Source organism: Zootoca vivipara, chromosome 4 (genome assembly GCF_965207765.1).
Source record: "Zootoca vivipara chromosome 4, rZooViv2.hap1.1, whole genome shotgun sequence".
Classification (NCBI taxonomy): domain Eukaryota; kingdom Metazoa; phylum Chordata; class Lepidosauria; order Squamata; family Lacertidae; genus Zootoca; species Zootoca vivipara.
This window is the reverse complement of record NC_142587.1, coordinates 100,601,245-100,610,966: the sequence shown is the minus strand read 5'-3', so window position 1 is coordinate 100,610,966 and position 9,722 is coordinate 100,601,245.

The window sequence follows — 9,722 nt, the reverse complement described above, 5'->3', positions numbered from 1 at the left end:
TGGAGCCCTTAGCCACGCCACACAGGCCGTGGGAAGTGGTGTCCATGGACTTCATCACAGATCTGCCTTCTTCCAGGGGCAAGACCGCAGTGTTGGTGGTGGTGGACCTCATGTCCAAAATGTGCCATTTTATACCATGTGCCAGGGCGGTCTCTGCAGAAGAGACAGCCAAACTGTTTGTGGATCACGTATTCAGACTGCATGGATTACCCTTAAGGGTTATTTCGGATCGTGGCCGCCAATTTGTTTCCAGGTTCTGGCGGCGGCTCATGAACCTCCTGCAGGTGGAGGTCAGCTTGTCGACGGCTAGACACCCGCAGACCAATGGACAGGCGGAGAGGGTCAACGCCATTCTGCAGCAGTACCTGAGATGTTACGTCAGCCAGAGGCAAACGGACTGGGTGGATCGCCTGCCACTGGCAGAATTTGCCTACAACAATGCGGTGCACGTCTCCACAGGGGTGTCGCCCTTTAAGGCCAATTACGGGCGTGACCTCAGATCTTTCCCTGAGAGGGAGGGGGAGGAGGAGGAGGAGGGCCCACAGGCTGAGGATTGGGCAGAGGAACTGGAGACGGTGCACCAGCAGCTCAGAGAACACTTGGAGAGAGCCAAGGAAGCGTACAAGAGGGGGGCAGATCGCCACAGGCGACCGGGGGAGGTCATTAGGGTGGGGGACAAAGTTTGGTTGTCCTCGGAGGGCCTTCCCATCAGAGGGCGATGCAAAAAGCTGGCGCCCAGAAGGTTGGGCCCCTTCACGGTCACGCAACAGGTCAACCCGGTGGCATACAGGCTGGCACTGCCAGAGGACATGAGGGTGCACCCAGTGTTTCATAGATCGCTGCTGTCGCCGTACAGGGAAAGCAGCAGGCTCCGAGACAGCGAACAAACCCCTGAGGGAGGGGGGGAGAGGGAAGGCAGGGAGCAACTCAATGAGGCCACAGCCATCCTGGATTCAAGGTGGGGGGTGGGGGGACTGGAGTACCTCATGGCATGGGAGGATGCTCCACCGTCCCAGAATGAATGGGTCCCAGCCACTCAGATACAGGAGGAATTCCTGGTAGAAGAATTTCACGCCCTCTTTCCCCATAGACCCAAGCCCTGGCACATGGAAAGGGAGGGGGAGGGGGAGGAAGCACGGGAGAGCAGTTCACCATGGCGCTGGGAAGCGGAGTTTGAGGAACCAGAGGATGAGGTATGGGTGTCACCGAGATCCACCCAGTCAGAGGAAGGAGCAGATTGGCAGAACATTTTTACCCCCACCAGCTCTGACGCCACAGACTTTTTGGGATTCCCGTCCTCCCAGGCGGAAGGGGGGGGGCTTGCAGGACTGGGGGGAGGTGTTCACACCAACGGGCTCGGAAAGCACTGAGTTCTTAGGCTTCCAGTCGTCACCGACACCTGGGGGGGACCTGGGGAGGGGTGAAGGAGAGCTTGGGAGGGGGGTGGATGTGAGGGACAGGGGATATCGCGAAGTCCCTCCCCTCCTGAGTTCAAGCCAATCCCCGAGCACAGGGGGAAGCAGAGAGAGTTCCGATTCCAGTGGGGAAGCAGGAAGTCGTGTCCGAGGCTCAGGCAAGGTAGAGGAGCCAGGGTCCCAGGTGGGACAGGAAGGGGCGAATAAGGGCGGGAGACCCATCCCCCCAACTCCGGAATTACGCAGAAAGAGGAGGGGAAAGAGGATGGGTCTGCCAAAGCTTTTGTGTTGGAGAAAGACGCGCCAAAAGCCATTAGGAGGTTCTGAAACCGACTGACCACATCACTCCGTGTAAATAGCAATGACTTAAGCACTGTAAATACGCAGCACCAATAAAAGAATAAAATGCAGAGCTGCGTAGCGTCGTTACTCTGAAGTAGTCCACTCCGGCCACTGTGACAGTATGTTTTGGAGCCTTACACTGGGGCCAGTGTATGTACGGTAAGCATAGAACCGTATAACTGAGACAATGTATTTTTTTATTGTATTTTGCAACATTTAAACCAAGTAAAGTAAAATGTGTGTGTGTGCTTGCGCAGCATTGATTTCTACACAAGACAGCCCCTTATAGGCTTATAATCTTAAAAACCTCCCACGACACACGAGGGAAAAGGCGCGGGAAGGGAAGAGGAAAGCAAAAATCTAAACTCAGCTACAACTCCCAGCATGGCTGTGCTGCTGCCTCAATTCATATCTGGTGAGGTCGCAATTAGATTCAGGGTGGAATTCTTTCCCGGGCCACACCCCACCTGTGGAGCAGTATCTGGCCATACCTGGCCTAGGTCTTCTCTGCTGGTAGAGGGAAAGGTGCTGCCGATTCCCCTTGCTTTGCCTCCCTGAAGTCCCCGCGCAGCCCCTCCACCATAAAGCAGGGCTTCTTGTTCTGTGCTGTGCAGGTTTCTGGGTTTGTAGGGCGGCCCCTAGGTGCGGGGTATTTAAAATGCAGTCGAACCAACAATTCATGTCTTGCTAGATGGGCACGTGATGGCTGAAGCTGAGAGAGTTTTCCTATAAGTGTGCTAGAGAGAACTCTGTGAGAGACAGTACCAGTGTGTGTCCTAACAGAGCGAGGGAGTAGCTATATATCTTCCTGCCTGCCTGGGTACAGTCTCTTCTTTCCATCTCTCCACCAAGCCCTCTGTACTCTTGCAGCTGACAAGGAACAAGGCTGCTTCCTGCTTTGCAGTCCCTGTTTTCCCCTCATTTGGCACCAAAGGACAGAAAGGGCTGACAAATATATATCCTTTCTCCTTGGCTTTTTGAGTTGAAATGAAAGCTGCAGAGGGAGGCGTGAAGCGCAGAGTTGGGAGGTGGGAGCCCCGCCATGCCCGGTTATCCACCTTTTGCAGGATTCCCTCCTGCAAAATCCCTGCCCGTGAGCTCCAATTTAAATGCAGCTGGGTGGGGAATGTGCTGTTCCCACTGGACCTGCCCCGGTTGCCGCATTGCAGACAGGTAGGCTTAGCGTTGCCAGGTCAGGAGCATCCCAGAACTTGTGCAAGGCCCCCAATCCCTGCTAATGTCACATGAGGAGGCCCCTGGGGATGGAAGTTAATTGGGAGAGGGAAGCCAATGAACACAGACAGACCCCCCTCCCCCCAAAAGGGTATGTGTACTATAATTTGCAACCAGCTCTTGCCAGGCTGATGCACACAAGCTGTAGGCAGTCTTCTTAAATCATCATCATCATTAAAGACCTACCTGCAGATTCAAGCCGTCCACCTGCCCGCCGGAGGAGGCCAGGCAACCTGGAAACCTCAGGTCACACCTGGATGTCTGGCAACCCCAGACATGTTCCCTGCCTACTGGGGAAGGTTAGCTGTGATTCCTGCATTGCGGGAGGTTGGACTAGAGGCAGGGGCATAGCAAGAGGGGTGCGTTGGGGGCGGGCTGCCCTGGGTGCCACCCTGGAGGGGGGTGACACTCAGCGCCCCCCCCTGCGACTCCCAAGCCGAGCTCTGCCGCCCAGTAGAAAGCCTTGCTCGGCGCAGCGGCTGGCTTACTCACTCACTCACCTGCTCAACGGGCGCGCGCTTTGCTTCTTCTTTCCTGTTGGGTGGTCCGTACGGGGTGCCACTCGTGCAGCAGCCTATATGGCCGCCGTGCGCAAGCAGCAGCCCATACAGAGTGCACATGCGCGGAATGCCGCACATGCACAGTCCGTACGGGGTGCCACACAGGCACCACACTGGGTACCATCTGGGCTTGCTATGCCACTAACTTTAGGTTACCTTCAACTCTACAAGTCTATGATTCTATGAAGAGGAGAGCCTGCTCTATGTACATAGGCTCCTTCTTCTCAAGCAGGCCAGGCAGGGACATGACGGAGCTGGTGAGGCCAGCAAGAATGGCTCTGCTCTCTCCCTTTGCATATTTTTTCCCTCACGTGGCTGCAGCGCAATTGTAAATGGGCAGCCCCCTCCCCTTGGCAGCATGCAAGGCTCAGACACTTCCATCATTCTGGCGCCAAGTAAAGATGTCTCGCTTTGCCTGGGCAATTTGCAGGTTATTAGAGTCCTCCTGTGCAATTTTAAATAGCTTTAGCACTGCATTTTTAGCATCTCTCACTATGTTTATAGTTTGGATGGCTTTTAAGGATCTGGGCTCATGTGCTATATTAACATGTGTTTTTCACCCCACCCTGTGATCGATGAAGGATGGGCTATAATTATGCCAAATGGGCAAGCAAATGGAGAGCAACCAAATGAGGTTTAAGGGAATTTCTATATCCATTCAAGAATAAATAAGATGTCTGCAGTACACTTGTTTCCCTTTGGTAGGTGTGCTCAGGGATAAAGGAGCACATAAAAGAAGATGTGTTGAGTCTGCAGGGACATCTGCACCAAGGTTTATTTTGTGCAGTTTCTCAACAGATGTACACATGTGAAGCTGTGGAACGCCATGCAAAAAATAATCTTGGTACAGTAACATCCCGTTATCTTGAGATTGCTTTATTTGAAGGATAAATCCAGCCTCATATAACCAACATGCTTAACTCTAGTTAATACATGGAGTTAAGATCATAGAGTAAGGGTTACCAAACTTTTTGTTCTCTCTTTTTCCACCATATTAACACTACTACCAGGGAGGTCTAGGCTGGATGCTCCATGCTTAGACCGCATGGCTTTAGCAAGCCATCTTTGTGTTTCTATGCAAATTATTTTGACATATTTACCATTTTGAAACTAAGTTAAACTTCCTGTCTTTTCTTGCTGTTTTTTAAAAGCAGTTTCCCCCACACATAATGGATTTTTGGATGTGCTTTTCACAAGTATTTTCATTTTTTGCAGGCACACTTTTTTCAGGGATTGCAGATTAGGTAAATTGATCTTTAAATGCAACCTATGTCAAAATCTCCCCTCATCCTTGCCTGGTAGTGAAATGTTTCATGCTGTGGTGTTACAGCAGTGAACAGCCTGGGGTGAAATCTACACACATATAAAAATGTTGTGAAAATGCTTTTTAGACTTTTCAAGGACATCTGAAGGCAGCCCTGTTTAGGGGAGCTTTTAATGTTTAATAAATTATTGTATTTTAATACTTCTGTTAGAAGCCGCCCAGAGTGGCTGGGGAAACCCAGCCAGATGGGCGGGGTATAAAGTATTATTATTATTATTATTATTATTATTATTATTATTATTATTATTATATTTTTTAAAAAAGTTTTGAAAAATACATCAAATTTTGCGTAGCTCACTGTCGCCATCTAGTGTCTCATCTGTATATTGCACCTTACAACACATTTAAAATGTTTTATTTGCAGCTGTGTAGATGAGTCCTGACCACAGCAAACTGTGTCGACCACAGCAAACTATGGCAAGTTCTTAAAGAAATGGGAGTGCCTGATCACCTCATCTGTCTCCTGAGAAATCTCTATGTGGGACAAGAAGCTACAGTTAGAACTGGATATGGAACAACTGATTGGTTTAAAATTGGGAAAGGAGTACGACAAGGTTGTATATTGTCTCCCTGCTTATTTAACTTATATGCAGAATTCATCATGCAAAAGGCTGGACTAGATGAATCCCAAGCCGGAATTAAGATTGCCGGAAGAAATATCAACAACCTCAGATATGCAGATGACACAACCTTGATGGCAGAAAGCGAGGAGGAATTAAAGAACCTTTTAATGAGGGTGAAAGAGGAGAGCGCAAAATATGGTCTGAAGCTCAACATCAAAAAAACCAAGATCATGGCCACTGGTCCCATCACCTCCTGGCAAATAGAAGGGGAAGAAATGGAGGCAGTGAGAGATTTCACCTTCTTGGGCTCCTTGATCACTGCAGATGGTGACAGCAGTCACGAAATTAAAAGACGCCTGCTTCTTGGGAGAAAAGCAATGACAAACCTAGACAGCATCTTAAAAAGCAGAGACATCACCTTGCCTACAAAGGTCCGTATAGTTAAAGCTATGGTTTTCCCAGTAGTGATGTATGGAAGTGAGAGCTGGACCATAAAGAAGGCTGATCGCCGAAGAATTGATGCTTTTGAATTATGGTGCTGGAGGAGACTCTTGAGAGTCCCATGGACTGCAAGAAGATCAAACCTATCCATTCTTAAGGAAATCAGCCCTGAGTGCTCACTAGAAGGACAGATCGTGAAGCTGAGGCTCCAATACTTTGGCCACCTCATGAGAAGAGAAGAATCCTTGGAAAAGACCTTGATGTTGGGAAAAATGGAGGGCACTAGGAGAAGGGGACGACAGAGGACGAGATGGTTGGACAGTGTTCTTGAGGCTACGAACATGAGTTTGACCAAACTGCGGGAGGCAGTGGAAGACAGGAGTGCCTGGCGTGCTATGGTCCATGGGGTCACGAAGAGTCGGACACGACTAAACAACAACAAGATGAGTCCTGAAGGGACGAGGGTGGCGCTGTGGTCGAAATCACAGAGCCTAGGGCTTGCTGATCAGAAGGTTGGCGGTTCAAATCCCCGCGATGGGGTGAGCTCCTGTTGTTCAGTCCCAGCTCCTGCCCACCTAGCAGTTCGAAGGCATGTCAAAGTGCGAGTAGATAAATGGGTACCGGTCCAGCGGGAAGCTAAACGCGTTTCCATGCGCTGCTCTGGTTTCGCCAGAAGCGGCTTAGTCCTGCTGACCACATGACCCGGAAGCTGTATGCCGGCTCCCTCAGCCTATAAAGCGAGATGAGAGCACAACCCCAGAGTCGTCTGCCACTGGACCTAATGGTCAGGGGTACCTTTACCATTAGATGAGTCCTGGCAGTCCCCAAAATTCCCTCTTCTGCACTCAGGAAATGAATCCAGCTCCCCTCCCCTCTCCCAAATGCATCTGGTTTTCTTAATCACATCCATTTCTTCAACCCAACACAGCAGTATTTGAAGTCAGAAAGGCCATGATTGTGACTGGCAAAACACACACACACACACACACACACACACACACACACACACACACACACACATTCCCCTTCACGAGGTCTAGTGAGATTGCCCATTGTTCTGGCTTGAATGGCTAGCAAATTGCTCCAGCCTTTCCTTGTCAGAAATGAGTTTCCCAATTTTAGGGTGGGTAATTGGTCCGGCTTTTTTATCATTGCATCATGCAGACTGCAGCAAAATTATTGCAAAAGACGCCTCTTACTTTTGGGGAGTGGGGTGGGGGCATGGAATCTTTGCAGACAATGCAGGCAGGCTTATTTCCTGCAACCACTAGGACTAAAGAACATCTGTGCCATTCAATACAATATTCAGCCCATGCCTATCCAACTGTCTCCTGCTTGAAGCTTCTTCTTGCTCCCTGATGGATTTGAGCTGCAGCATTTAACCAGGAGTTACCTGGTGGGTTTTTGAGGGAGCCTAAGCTCAGCCCTTGCACCAGAGTCACACAGTCTCTGTTCTGGCCGGGTATTTTCTACTTTATGCATAGTGGTCCTCAGATTCTCAGGGAGAGGGTCTTCCAGATCACTGGCGACAACCTGGACCTTTATAACACGGAGATGGAAAGGACAGATATCGAGACCTTCTGCATGCAAAATGGAGTAATAGAATTGCAGAGTTGGAAGGGACCACAAGGGTCATCCAGCCCACCCCCTGCGATGTAGGAATAAATAGCTTACCTTATTCCAGTGGTTCTCCAAGGCTGTGGCATGTCACACTGGTGTGTGGCAGGAGAGCATGTCAAGGGTGGCAGGAAGATTCAAGGACAGTCAAAGAAACATTTAAACATTTCAGTATACAGTGGAACCTCGGTTTATGAACACCTCGGTTTATGAATTTTCGATTTACGAACGCCGCGGACCCATCTGGAACGGATTAATTCACTTTCCATTACTTTCAATGGGAAAGTTCGCTTCAGTTTATGAACGCTTCAGTTTATGAACAGACTTCCGGAACCAATAACACCCATGCTTCGGGTTAAGTACGCTTCAGGTTGAGTAATCCGCGGACCGTCTGGAACAGATTAATCCACTTTCCATTACTTTCAATGGGAAAGTTCGCTTCAGTTTATGAACAGACTTCCGGAACCAATTGTGTTCATAAACCAAGGTACCACTGTAGTATAGTAAATTTGTTTGGATGTTCACCCAGAAACAGTATCCACACCTCTCTTCAAGAGCACTTTTATATTCTTCTACCATTCTCCATTGTTGTGAACAGGGATTTTCAACTCTGACAAATATCCAAGATCAGAAAAGAGCAAGGCTTCTATGCGCTGATGAGGTGGTGAGCATTTGTTTGTCCCGAATTAGACCTAATATACCATACCTTTTCCGTGTACAAGACGAGGTTTTTTTGTTACTCTAAAATTATGTTCAAAAACTTGCCTCGTCTTATACATGGATAGTGAATGGGGTGGACGGGTGATTGGCTGCCGCTGCCGCGATTGGCGTCTGCTGCTCTGGGACGCATACAGTTGCCAGCGGACAGCTTTTCTCGGTCAGGTATGATTTTTTTTTTTGCTGGGGAAGGGTCTGTTTGTGATTGGCTGTCGCTGTGGCAAGTGGCCGATTGTATGCTGCTGGTGATTGTCAGCGCTGATGGTGCATGTGAGCGATTTTTGGCAATTCCCTTCTCCCCCAAAGCTGTAAAACTCTGGACAATCCTCCACAAAAAGAAAAGAAAAGCTCAACAACTCCGAACCATCTTCCCCACCCCCATTTTCTTAAACTTGAGTGCCCCAAAATAGGGGGCATCTTATATATGTAGGTGTCTTATAGATGGAAAAGTTCAGTAAATCCAATTACCTGGCAAAAGTGAGCTCACACCTCTCAGTGACTTTGTATATGTGCAGCTTGAACGTGTGACGCAAGCATGCTCTGCAATGTGCCTGCATGGCTGCCACAGAACTTTGAGGACTCCCAGCCCCTTCACTGAATTTTTTTTGGGGAGGCGTCTGCTCTCTCCCCCCCCCCCCATTTGGCACACCTAACTTAAGGTACATACCGTGTTTCTCATATTATAAGACACGTCTTATATTTATTTTTTCCTCAAAAAAACACACTATGGCTTATTTTCAAGGGATGTCTTATTTTTTTCCTCCTCCTCCTCCTGCCGTGGCCGGCATTGCTGCTGCGCCTATCACTATGTCTTATTTTCGGGGTATGGCTTATATTCCTTGAATGCTTAAAAATCCTGCTATGGCTTATTTTATGGGTATGTCTTAAAATATGAGAAACAGGGTATGTAAGAGGTTCATTTATAATTATATTTCACAGAATCATAGAGTTGGAAGAGACCACAAGGGCCATCCAGTCCAACCCCCTGCCGAGCAGGAAACACCATCAAAGCATTCCTGACAGATGGCGTCAAGCCTCTGCTTAAAGACCTCCAAAGAAGGAGACTGCACCACACTCCTTGGCAGCAAGTTCCACTGCCGAACAGCTCTTACTGTCAGCTCTTACTGTTCTTATGTAGCTGCCCCATGATCACATTATAAAGTCGTGTCCTGTGTTATAAACTGAGCGCTGCAAGTTCTTCCTTATTGTTTTCCAGTGTATTTCTTATCAATACAAAATTCAGGCTAAGTTGAAGGTGCTGGTTTTGGTGTGCATAAAACCCTATACAGCTGGGGACTAGGAGATCTGAAAGATTGGATACTATCTTATCAGGAGGTCCAGTCCCTATGAGAGAGGAATCAGGTCTTTAGTGTGGTGGCACCGACCCTTTGTAATTTCATCCCCCTGAATATTAGTCAGGCACAGACTCTGTAGTCTTTTCAGCACCTGCTGAAGACTTTCCTCTTCCAGCAAGCTGTTGAAGTCAAGATCTTTTCTAGGTTGCATCTGT